This window comes from Chiloscyllium plagiosum, chromosome 13, assembly GCF_004010195.1.
Source record: "Chiloscyllium plagiosum isolate BGI_BamShark_2017 chromosome 13, ASM401019v2, whole genome shotgun sequence".
Classification (NCBI taxonomy): Eukaryota; Metazoa; Chordata; class Chondrichthyes; order Orectolobiformes; family Hemiscylliidae; genus Chiloscyllium; species Chiloscyllium plagiosum.
In genome coordinates, this window is record NC_057722.1 from 77861244 (window position 1) to 77874117 (window position 12874).

At 41.2% G+C, this 12874-nt stretch overlaps 1 protein-coding gene across 3 annotated transcripts in view; it reads right to left on the reverse strand.

Moving 5' to 3' along the window:
- Positions 1-12874, reverse strand: part of LOC122556217 (plastin-1-like) — a 155364-nt gene that overhangs the window by 121298 nt on the left and 21192 nt on the right. Inside the window, exon 1 of one of the 3 annotated variants that reach the window (XM_043702779.1) lies at positions 1612-1630. The exons of the other annotated variants lie outside the window; for them this stretch is intronic. The gene's annotated coding sequence lies outside the window, so the exon portion shown is untranslated. Of the gene's footprint in view, positions 1-1611; positions 1631-12874 lie in introns of those variants that run through there. 3 annotated transcript variants of the gene reach the window in all.

Below are 12874 nucleotides of genomic sequence, written 5' to 3' on the forward strand. Positions count from 1 at the left end.
AATTCTTCTGCCATTTCTTTGTTCCCCGTAATATATTCCCCTGTTTCTGTCTTCAGGGGCCCAATTTTTGTCCTAACCATTTTTTTGCCTTTCACATACCTAAAAAAGCTTTTACTATCCTCCTTAATATTCTTGGCCAGTTTACCTTTGTACCTCATTTTTCCTCTGTGTATTTCCTTCTTAGTAATCCTCTGTTGCTCTTTAAAAGCTTCCCAGTCCTCAGTTTTCCCACTTATCTTAGCTATGTTATACTTTTTCTCTTTTAACTTTATATGTTTCTTTACTGGTGTTTTGGTGAAGGCATTGGCTGACCAAGATGTTTAGCTGGAAATAGGAAATTTAAGGATTTTTCTTTTTGTTTCAAAAGGACTGGACCTAAATGCAACTATATTTAGCTTCTAGCACACACAGGTGAACCACACCATCACTACACAGTTGGTAGTGTAATTCTTAGCATAATTGGGATTGTTCAGCAAGTGCTGTGCAAGCACAGGGATACATCTAACGTTGAACACATGTCCAGAATTTTAGAAGGACAGGCTGGTTGACAACAGTCAGAACTCTGCTTGTTGTGAATTGATGGAGACAAGATGCTGGATATGACCTGCTGGCTGTTTGCACACGTGGCCCACATACTAGTCCTACACCAGCACTGAACGTCTTTCTGGAGCGTTCTGTTAGCAACCACTAATGATGTGACCGCATAAAACATGAAACTTAGCATTCTTGCTACTTTGTCCTGGTGAGTGCAAGCCTTAAAACCCTTTTTTTTCCTCCAAAATCAGCAACCACCATTTGACTAGTACCTGAAGCATTTTTCCAGTCTGTGTTAAATTGATATGCTTTCGGTAATGGGTGGGCAGCCGCTGGAATTATACTTCAGGTGCTCCAGTGAAAAATCAACTGGGAATTGGGAAAATATCATCATTTGTTTCCAATTTTAAAATGGTTTCACATTCAAACTGATCTGTTAATTCAATTGATCTCCAAGGAGAAAGCTGGTTCCAGTGTGTCTCATTAAGTCTATTTTTTGATTAGTGCAGCAGTTTATGCATTAACATCAGCTTCATTACCTTTGCACTATTCTGGTTCTCAAAAAAATAAACTTAGATTATTTGGTGCAAGATATTTACAAGAAATAAAATTACATAATAGTATCCCCAGCAAAACTGATATACAGCCACAGCAATTTTACTTTAAAACCATAAGACATTAAATTATTCGTCAAAAACATTTTCTTTTCTAATCCAAGGTTTAAACAGAGGTGTTGACAACATAAACCAAAGTTTGCACTCAAATTTATTGCCTCATGCACTTGGCTGTTCGTTGTGTAATAAATACATTTAAACAGACACAAAGAATGTGACAAGGAGTTGCTAACACATGGACTTTCACTTCACCCTCAAAGTATTCTACAATGGCTGTTTTTGCATAAATATATCCTTGGCAAATGAAGTCCGATGGAAGTGCGTCTCCCAAGAGCTACAGCAATCAGATTTCCCTAAATTACTAAATTATAAGCAAATACAAGCTCAGGCCAGAACAAATGTTATGTTTGAAAAACCAAGAGGGGAAAATGGGAAGCAAGTAAATACAAAACCAGCTACTTACAAAAATTCACGTCACAGTTGCAAGGAATGTTTAGTTTCTGCCACATCCTGCTGTGAACACATCCCCATGCCACCCCAATTGCATCAGATCAAATGTCATCATCCTCTGAGTGGCAATTGTAAATTCAATGCAAATACTTCAGAAAGTCAGTGAATTCAGAGATGTGTAACATCGGATTTCGGTAGGCACAATTCCAAGTTGAGAATGACCCTGAGCAGCACCTGCAATTGCAATACTTAAATAAACCAGCTTTGTCAGCCGTCTGTGATAAAGAATTCCACAAATCATTATACTCAGACAAATTCCTTTTCATCTCAGTATTAAATGTGTGATCCACCTCTTATTCTGAGATTATGCCTTCTGGTCCTAAACTGTCCCAAAAAGAGGAAACAACCTTTTTTAATCTCTGCTGTCAAGTACCCTAAGAATCTGAGGAAGGGTCACGTGACCCGATACATTAACTCTTGATTTCTCTTCACAGATGCTGCCAGAACTGCTGAGCTTTTCCAGCTATTTCTGCTTTTGCCCTAAAAGTCTTGTACATTTCAAGAAGTTCTCCCTTAATTCTTCAATATTCGAATGAACACAGTCCCAGTCTACCCAACGTCTCCTCGTAAGGCAGCTCCTCTATCCCTGGTATCAGAGCTGAAAAATGTGTTGCTGGAAAAGCACAGCAGGTCAGGCAGCATCCAAGAAGCAGGAGACAAGTTTCCTAAAGAAGGGCTTATGCCTGACACATCAATTCTCCTGCTCCTTGGATGCTGCCTGACCTGCTGCGCTTTTCCAGCAACACATTTTTCAGCTCTGATCTCCAGCATCTGCAGACCTCACTTTCTCCTATCCCTGGTATCAGCCTTGTGAACCTTCTCCAGTCTCACTCCAGCACCAGTACATGTTTCTTGAGATAATGGGACCAAAACCATTCACAGTATTCCAGCTGTGGTCTGACTAGTGCCTTACACAGTTTTAGAAATACCTCCCCACTTTCATACTCAGCAGGTGGTTCAATGGTTAGCACTGCTGCCTCACAGCGCCAGGGACCCGGGTTCAATTCCAGCCTTGGGTGACTGTCCATGTGGAGTTTGTACATTCTACCTGTGTCTGCGTGGGTTTCCTCTGGGTGCTCTGGTTTTCTCCCACAGCCCAAGATGTGCAGGTCAGATGGATTGACCAGACTAAGTTGCCCATAGTGTTCAGGGATGTGTAGGTTAGATGCATTAGTCTGGGATAAATGTAGAGTGATAGGGGAGGGGGAATGGGTCTGGGTGGGTTACTCTGAGGGTCAGTATGGACTTGTTGGGCTGAATGGCCTGTTTTCACACTGTAGGGAAGCTATGTTATACTCCATTTCCTCAGAAATGGATGGTAACATTCCATTGGCCTTCCCTATTACCCAGTGAATTTATATACTAGGAGATTTTTATTACTTATGCAAGAGGACTACCAAATCTCTGTGCCGTAACCTTATGTAGTCTTACTCCATTCAACTAACATTCTGTTCCTGTATTCAGATTTGATTTATTGTAGTCACATGTACCCAAGCACAGTGAAAAGCTTTCGTTTGCAAGCAATACACGCAGATCAAAGCGAACAAGGACATAGAGATCTTAGGGTGATTAGACAGAGTCAGGCATACAGGGTTACACTGCAAAGGAGGTGCACAAAGCAAGAACAACATTAACAGGAACAACATTATTCAAAGTTAGACAGTTGATTCATCTGTCTAATAACAGCCAGGAAGAAGCTGTTCCTAAACCTGCTGGTGCGTGTTTAAGCTTCTGTGTCTTCTGCCTGATGGAAGAGGTTGTAGGAGAGCGTTACCGGGATCGGATGGGTCTTTGATGAGGTTGACAGCCTTTCTTCCTGCTGAAGTACATAACCTCACATTTCCCAAACGCCGAGTCTTACCCGCTCACTTAATCCCTCACTATATCCCTCTGCAGACTCTGACAGTCACTAGCTGCCATCCCACTTCGTTGTGTGTGTCATCCATAAACGTGGCTAAAGTGCATTTAAATTTCCTCAAAGTCATTAATTTTAACTACGGAGTCGCAGTTAGACAGGATAGTGAAGGCAGCGTTTGGTATGCTTTCCTTTATTGGTCAGAGTATTGAGTACAGGAGTTGGGAGGTCATTTTTCGGCTGTACAGGACATTGGTTAGGCCACTATTGGAATATTGTGTACAGTTCTGGTCTCCTTCCTATTGGAAAGATGTTGTGAAACTTGAAAGGGTTCAGAAAAGATTTACAAGGATGTTGCCAGGTTTGAAGGATTTGAGCTATAGGGAAAGGCTGAACAGGCTGGGGCTGTTTTCCCTGGAGCGTCAGAGGTTAAAGAGTGACCTTATAGAGGTTTACAAAATTATGAGTTGTATGGATAGAGTAAATAGACAAAGTCTTTTCCCTGGGGTAGGGGAGTCCAGAATGAGAGGGCATAGGTTTAGGGTGAGAGGGGAAAGTTATAAAAGAGACCTAAGGGGCAACTTTTTCACACAGAGGGTGGTACGTGCATGGAATGAGCTGCCAGAGGATGTGATAGAGGCTGGTATAATTGCAACATTTAAGAGGCATTTGGATGGGTATATGAATACCAAGGGTTTGGAGGGATATGGGCCGGGTGCTGGCAAGTGGGACTAGATTGGATTGGGATATCTGGTCGGCATGGACGGGTTGGACCGAAGGGTCGGTTTCCCATGCTGTACATCTCTATGACTCTATAATTGGGGCACCTGTGCTATTCCACTAGTTACAGGTTGCTAGCCCAAACATACCCACTTTCTCAACTATCTGTCTTCTGTAGTTAGCCAATCATGTTAATATACTACCTCCAACAATCTAGCTTCTTCTTTTCTTAATATAGTCTAATGTTGAACAACAGGCTGTTTTACAAACCCTAAGAAGGAGACAAGGATTGGTGGCACAGTACCAGATTCACAGAAAAAGGCAAAAATGACTCAAGACTCCTGGATGATCAGTTAAGGAAGGAGTGGATTTATATTAATTGATCTCAGATAGGCAGCCTGGGCTCAGGAGGTAGGAACCAAAGAGTTAGGCTGAGATTTTGTGGTCAGTGACAAATTTATGCCATTTGACTTTTGAAAAAGCTGCCCCCAAAAGATCTAGCAGTCTGTATGGCATAGGGAACCCTCTTCCTGAAGTTAATTTAATTCTAGCATGGTCAAGGGAATTTCCAAGCATTTGGCAACACCACTTTGTTACTGAACAGGATAAGTATCCATTGGAAAGAAACCAAAAAGTAAAAAACATTATCTCTACTTGTAATTAAATTTTACAGAGTCCTAGTCACACAGCGTGGAAACAGACCATATAGTCCATGCTGATCAGGAATCTTTAACTGAACTAGTCCCATTTGCCTCTAATCCTTTCCTATTCATATAGCAAAATGTCCAAATGTCTTTAAAATTTGTGATCGTACCTGAATCGACCATTTCCTCTGGCAGCTGACCCCTCAGCCTCCGATGCTCCAGGGAGGAAAAAAAAAGTCCCAGCCTCTCCTTAAAACAGACCCTCCATTTCCTGCAGCATCCTGGTTAGTGTTTTTTGAACCCTCTCCAGTTTAATAATATCCTTCCCATAGCAGAGTGACTAAAATTGTATGCAGTGAATACTCGGAGGAGCATAGGGGGACAAGGAGAACACTTGGAGGGAAATCAGGCCATAAGGGGACACAAGAAAGCTTTGGCAAATAAAGATTAAGGAGTATCCGAAGAGTCTACAAAAACATAAACAGCCAAAGAGCCATGGAGAAAACAGACCCCTTAAAAAGATCAATGAGGGTGACTATGTATGGAACAACAGGTGATGGGTGAGATACTAAGCACAATGAAGTGAGTGATCAAAGTATACTTGGAAATAATTTTAATATTTCAATTTCTACTTTAAGATGTGGAATTTAGCATAATAGAGAAATCTGACATTCCACAAATCTGAACGCGGATTTTCAGGGCCAGCCAATCTATTCAGTGATACTTGAGACCTTGGTACTTTGTTAATAATTCACTTACACGTCTTACAATGAAGCATAACTTTTGCAAGGGTCTTTACAGCAAGACCAATAGTGGAAAAAGTGCATGTTCTCATCAGTGCGGTGGTTTCTCATTCATTGAAGAATGGAATTACTTCACTGCACTATTTGTGAAGATGCAAGAAGTCAGTGTCAGAAAATTCCAGTTTCAGTGCTTAACTGCACATGTTGAGTCCACAAGTTACTGTCAGATTCAAAGAAGCAATGGCAATAATCATTGGCAGTGTGTGTGTCATCAACAGAACTACAAAACTCAAACCATTAGCTTTTCCATAGAAATGTGGTAATCTATTTTCATGAAAACAGGATGTGGGATTGAAACACAAACAATTAAAAAAAGGATAGAATGAAACATTTAAAAGTGCATCTATTTTAAGCACAGCAGCTGTAATCACAAAACAAAAGGTTTGTTATCTTAAGAAAGGCAGTACAGATTACAAACAAGGCCATTGATTTACGAGTGTAAAAGTCAAGTGGGTTTTTAAAGTTTTATTGTTGTATTGGTGGTTGAATTCCATTCATTTACAGTACAGGCCACAAGTCAAACTGTTCACTTCTTCACAAGATACTACGTTTGACTGGCGTTTGGTAAGTTTGCACACTTTTTCAGGCATAGCAATTGATGAACATATCCAAAATATTTACTATTACCAATAATAGTAAATTTGCAAAGAAAGGAATTTCTCGACCTTGCATTGGGGGACTAAGCACCATTGTTGCCAAAATTTCTACCTTGTAATTTCTATTATTACAGTGCTGAAAAAGGCCATTCAGCCCATGGAGTCCATACCAACTCTCTGAAGATTATCCCATCCAGACCCGTCCCCTACCCTATCCCCCTAACCACACATTTTAACATGGCTAACCCACCCAGCGTGCACACCCCTGTCACCATGGGGTAATTTAGCATGGTCAATCCACTTAACCTGCACATCTTTGGACTGTGGGAGGAAACCGGAAAACCCAGAGGAAACCCACACAGACATGGTAAGAGTGTGCAAACTCCACACAGACAGACTGAACCGGAGTCCCCAGCACTGAGGTAGCAATGCTGACCATTGTGCCACCCTCAGTTATCTGCAATTAATCCAACTGCTTAATACTAGACTAACAGAGACTGGGAGATCATTGTTACACAATGGATCAGCACAAGACAGTATACTGCACTTAGAGGAATTTCTCAAGGTTGGCTTGTAGTCAAAAGAAGGTAGAGAGGGCTGTGGGGGAAGAGGCAAACAGCCGACACAGAGATGCAAAGGGCTTATTGCCAACATAATAGATAGAAAAAGGGGTCATGTGCTTGGGTCACCCAAGTCAGAGTGAAACAAATATATGTTATTAGCAATGTGCATACGAGCAAATAGTTTGCTTAATGCAACCAAAAAAAGTGACATAATCTTGATAATAATGTCTCAATATATTTTAATAACTAATTCTGAACTGCTTGGTTACCACTTTTATATTTCATATTTCTAGCATCCACAATTTTTTTTTTTAAAAAAGTGAATGTTTGTGAATCTTGGCAGCATGGTTTCAGTTAAAGGTTTTACATTATTTACTGAATTAGACACTGATCTCTTACTGCAAGCATTCAGCTGACACACAGTAACAGTGAGATTCCATTGCTCAAGCTCCTTTCTCTCCCTCAGACAACCAAGTTGAGATGAAGATTCTTACAAGACACCTTTTTAAAAATGGAATTGGAATTTAATACAAAATACTGGATATGAAATCTATCAAAACATTATTTGTCATTTCACAAACATCAATCCAAAGCAATGGATGTTGAATTGAAGTCCATTTTTCCACTTATAAGAGCCACTCAGTGCTACATTATTCTATTCTTAATACATATCCTTGACAGTGAATCACTGTAGAAATGTTCTAACTATTAGCATTTAGCACAGGATTTTAAGAACTATTTTGACCCTGGCATTGCTGGTTAGTCAAGATAAAAAAAGTCAAGCACTCTCCACACAGCTTCCACAAACAAAGCACTTGCTCAAAAGCAAAATACTACAGCTGCTGGAACTCTACAATAAAGACAAGAAATGTTGGAAACACTCAGTAGATCAGGCAGCATATCTAAAGAAAGAATCAAAACACATACAAGATTATGGGCTAGGTTCTGGAAAATGGGACTGGAATAGCTAGGGTGGTTACTTTTTAATCAATACAGATTCGATGGGCTGAAGGACCTTTACTGTGCTATAGATATTTATGACTATGGCTTTATGTTTGTATCAAGAGTGTGTGGTGCTCAAAAAGCACAGGTCAGGCAGCATCCCAGCAGCAGAAAAATCGATGATTCGGGAAAAAGCCCTTCATCAGGGCTTTTGCCCGAAACATCGATTTTCCTCCACACAGATGCTGTGTGACCTGCTGTGCTTTTCCAGCACCACACTCTTGACTCTCCTCTCCAGCATCTGCAGTCCTCACTTTCGGCTCTAATGTTTGTATTCCAGGGCAGAACAGAGAAAGGCTCAAAATAGAGAAGGGTTGACGCAAGCACTGAAGTTGGGAAGAAGAGGAATGAAGGAAAGAGGAAGGGCGCCTCAAATGGTTGAGCTGATGGAAGTAGTGATGATAGTGCCAGACAAAATGTCATGTTAATAGGACTAGCAGTGCAATTTGAGGGGATTCGGGGAAGTCGTATGTGGCGATAACTGAACCACTTTTGGAAAATGGGAGCAGTGATCACGATCTGGAACATGAAATCAATGTCCAGAAGGCCATGAAGTGCCAAGTCAAAATTAAGGAGCTATTCATAGAATTCTTAGAATCGAAGCAGGCCATTCGGTCCATCTAGTCTGCACAGTCTCCCTGAACAGCATCTTACCCAGACCCACCCCACCATCCTATCCCTGTAACCCTGCATTTCCCATGGTTAATCCATCTTGCAAGAACATCCCTGGTCACTATTGGCAGTTTCGCGTGGCCAATCCACACAACCTGCACATCTTTGGACTTTTCTTGGAGCTTCATTAAAGCCATGCAAGAGATTGAGGAGAGAAAAAGGTCACAGCAGGAATAATGACTAAAATAGCACTATTCTCATCTGAAGATCCAAAATAAAAGTATAAATCTATGAATTATGCGATCAACGCCAACTAGCCATTCAACTCTATTCTTTGAAACCAACTGCAACAATTCATTCTGGAGATTTGTCATATCTGAATGACTTGCATATGGAACAAAAATAACACTGTGCAAATAAAATACGCTGACAAAAGGCAAACCTGTAATTTGATTAGATTTTTGAATTTGATTATCACCATCCAAATAGAAAGAGCAGATAATTAGAGCTCCAAAACCCTCCATACCTCCAGTCAACAATATCCAGGCTAGCAGATATGAAGTGCATTGCTCAGGATGGAATACATTTCTGGTGCATTTTATTTAACTCCATTCTCACAACTGACCAAGGTATATGCTCCATTGTCTGGTTTGCTCATAGCTCCTCCTCCAGTGGGTAATCAAATTCAAGATTCCTGATGAAGGATCCTGACCCGAAATGTCATCTTTCCTGCTCCTCCAATGCTGTCTGCTCTGCTGTGTTTTCCCCAAGTACATATTTTATCGACTCAAGATTTGTTGTTGCACAAAAGGACCGCAATTTAAAGCCATAAGGCAGGATTCGGGTCAGGAGGCTAACAACAGGCTCAAATGAACATATGGTGAACTCTCAATGCTGGAGAATGAGTATCTGGTCCTCTGACCTGGAAAAAAACTGCAGGTGGTCACTGCAGCTAATGGATACAGCCAAGCAACTTCACTAAATGAGAATTTTTTTTCCCCAAAAGTGGCTGAGTTTGTAGGGCTGTGCCTATAGCTGCCCGATTAAGCAGAAAGAACCTCAAATGCCTGTGTACCCAAATCAACCACCAGGAGGCCTCCTCCCATCAGCTGGCCCCAATACACTGGTACTCAAAATGAGGCGCTGGAAAAACACAGCAGGTCAGGCAGCATCCGAGGAGCAGGAGAAATCGACGTTTTGGGCATAAGCCCTTCATCAGGAATTCACTGGTAGCCTTTCCATCCCAGATGTAAATAGTGCGGTGAAGGCAGCATATGGAGTACTGGCTTTTATTGGTAGAGGAATTGGGTTCCAGAGTACTGAGGTCATGTTGCAGTTGTATAAGACTCTGGTGCGGCCGCACCTGGAGTATTGTGTGCAGTTTTGGTCGCCATATTATAGGAAGGATGTGGAGGCACTGGAACGGGTGCAGAGGAGGTTTACCAGAATGTTGCCTAGTATGGTAGGAAGATCGTATGAGGAAAGGCTGAGGCACTTGGGGTTGTTTTCATTGGAGAAAAGAAGGTTTAGGGGTGACTTGATAGAGGTGTACAAGATGATTTAGGGGTTTAGATTGGGTCGACAGTGAGAATCTTTTTCCACGTATGGAGTCAGCTATTACAAGGGGGCATAGCTTTAAATTAAGGGGTGGTAGGTATAGGACAGATGTTAGGGGTAGGTTCTTTACTCAGCGAGTCGTGAGTTCATGGAATGCCCTGCCAGTAGCAGTGGTGGACTCTCCCTCATTATGGGCATTTAAGCGGGCATTGGATAGGCATATGGAGGATAGTGGGCTAGTGTAGGTTAGGTGGGCTTGGATCGGCGCAACATCGAGGGCCGAAGGGCCTGTACTGCGCTGTATTCTTCTATGTTCTATGTGGCCTGGAATGGAATTGTGCTGCCAAACTAGTGCAAAGTTATGGACATCGCCACCTCAAATGTTCCGTCCAGACTTACTTTGAAAGTGACAATGCCAGGTTTGTTCTCAAAAATATTGCCAATAAAACTCTGACGTCTCAGAATAAAGGAACACCCAATTTAAGACTGAGATAAGGTAGAATTTCTTCCCTCAAAGTTGAGTGCCTTTGGAATGCCTTGCCATAGAGAGCTGTGGTGCTGAGTCTTGATGTATATTTGAGGCCAAGATAGATAGATTCTTGACCAGCACAGGTATTCAAGATTTATGGGGTAAGGGGGTAGGAAAGGAGAAGAATTGAAAAATGTTGGATTAGCCATGACTGTACTGAATGGCAGAGCAGGCTGGAAGGACTGAACAGTCTATTCTTGTTGCTATTTCTTATGGTCTTACAGATAGCAAGAAAGACTTGTATGGTCTATCTGCTGAAATATAAATACAGCATCAGTTTTTCGATTAATTAATAAATCTGGATTCGAAGAGGCTGCATTGGTGATTACTTGAATATCCACTAACAAACTGTCTTACAAAGCAAATAATTGTACAGAAAACAAATCTATTCCCATGTGCATGCAACCTGGACATTGTATTGTCCTGAATATTTGTGAAACTGTTCTTAACTAACCTCACTGCATATTCTATCTACTTTATAACACTGTACGGACAGACTGAATTCAATCCCAGCAACTACCTTTCATAGAATTTGACTTTTTGTTCCAGACATTTAACATCTTTCATTCAAAGAGACAAGCTCACACATTATGACCAATCACTACTTCATTCACTGACTGATAGCCTGTGACAGAATTAAGAGGGGACATGGTTACAAGTTAAAGGTGCGGGTCAGAAGCCTCAAAGTAATTTTTATTATTTAATCTTCAAATTGTCAAGAGAGGTCAGACATGGTAAAAGTCAGCAGTGTCTGAGTCCAGTGAAGCATAATGTAATGTAATGTACCAAACAAATTAACTGTTCATTACTGAGCGTTGGCGACTTAAAACATTTTCCATGAGTTAAAACTCTTAAAAGAGGCTGCATTAATTTTAAATCCTACTTCAACGTACTTATGACATAAAACAGCTTTTTACAATGCACTGCTCCAGTTGAATGGCATACATCATCTTTAATGTTAAATTTCATTTTAATCAAATTGTGGAAAATTACAGCATATCAGATAGAACACTGCAAAGAGCAGAATTTTCTCAGCCCTCGGAAATGGCAGTGGAGCTGTGGACAGGAACGGACAAAGCCAAGGAAGTAAATCAGATAACCATGGTTGGATGACTCCTTGTTTCCCACCTCTGCGCAAGTTTACAAGGAGTAGACTGCCCTGGGAATTAGCAACCTTATAGGTCCAATTGAGGTCCCATTCAAGGCACAACTCCATGTTCAGAGAATCTTTCTGGTATTAGATTGGCCACTCACTGAATCCACAGCCCAGCAATGACTTTGATGCAACCTTCTAAAGCATGGCAGGTCAAAGGGTTATCAAAACCTACTCTCACTGCACCTGGCAAAGGGCTGTGCTCCAAAAGCTGCTGTGATTTCAAATAAGCCTGCTGAACTATAACCTGGTGTTGAGTCTAAGTCAGAAGTCACGCAAACTCCCAGTGGAGAGCCAAAGCGCAAATAGCCACAATCATTCATGTGGAGGAGCTCGCCATTCACACTGATGACCTAATAGTGTTGAGCCTTTGTGGAATAAACCAATCCGAGCCATCTAAGAGCATCTATCTCTACAGTGAGTTGCCCTCCGTTTCATTTACGAGCCTGAACAGTGCCCATCCCTCTCAGGGAGGCTGCAGTTTCAGGAGCTGGATGGTAAAGACAGCTTGTTAATTGGCTGTCTCCCAGTAGATCATGATGTGCGTGGATGTCAGATGTTGGATTAACAGCCCTGGTCCTTGACTGTTTGATGGTTTCCAACCATTTTCTCATTGGATTGTCCGATTGGTGATTGTGAAAATAATCAGTGCACAAAAACAAGGCTTTTAAAAATATAAACTCATCTTTACTTTTATCATGAAGTAAGACATCCTGTTACTAACAGTGCATCGCGACTTAGTTTAATCTACGAAATTTTAAGAGGACCCTCGATCGATGCCCTCTGCTTAGATGGCTAACTCGGAATAAAAGAGGTTATTTATTTAACCACACAAATCTTCACAGTAAAAACTCAATGTACAACGCACTGATTTTACTGTGGTCATGAGAGCAGAAGTGTCAGCATTCTCTATGGTTATTTGATTGAATCTGTCAGAAAAGTTCATGTGAGCACAGGATAACAGATATCCAGAAGTTGCTATTAGTTACTCTATAGTTCTACAGAGGCTGTGCTATTGAAGTGTCTGATGAGTGAAATCCCTCAGTGATCAATGGATTGATAAGAACTTCCACTCCAGCCCTGAGTATCACCGTCATTGTCTGCAAAAAAATGCGATTAGGTTAGATTAGATTCCCTACAGTGTGATGCATTGTTAAAGCAAGGTATAACCTTTTGTTTGAA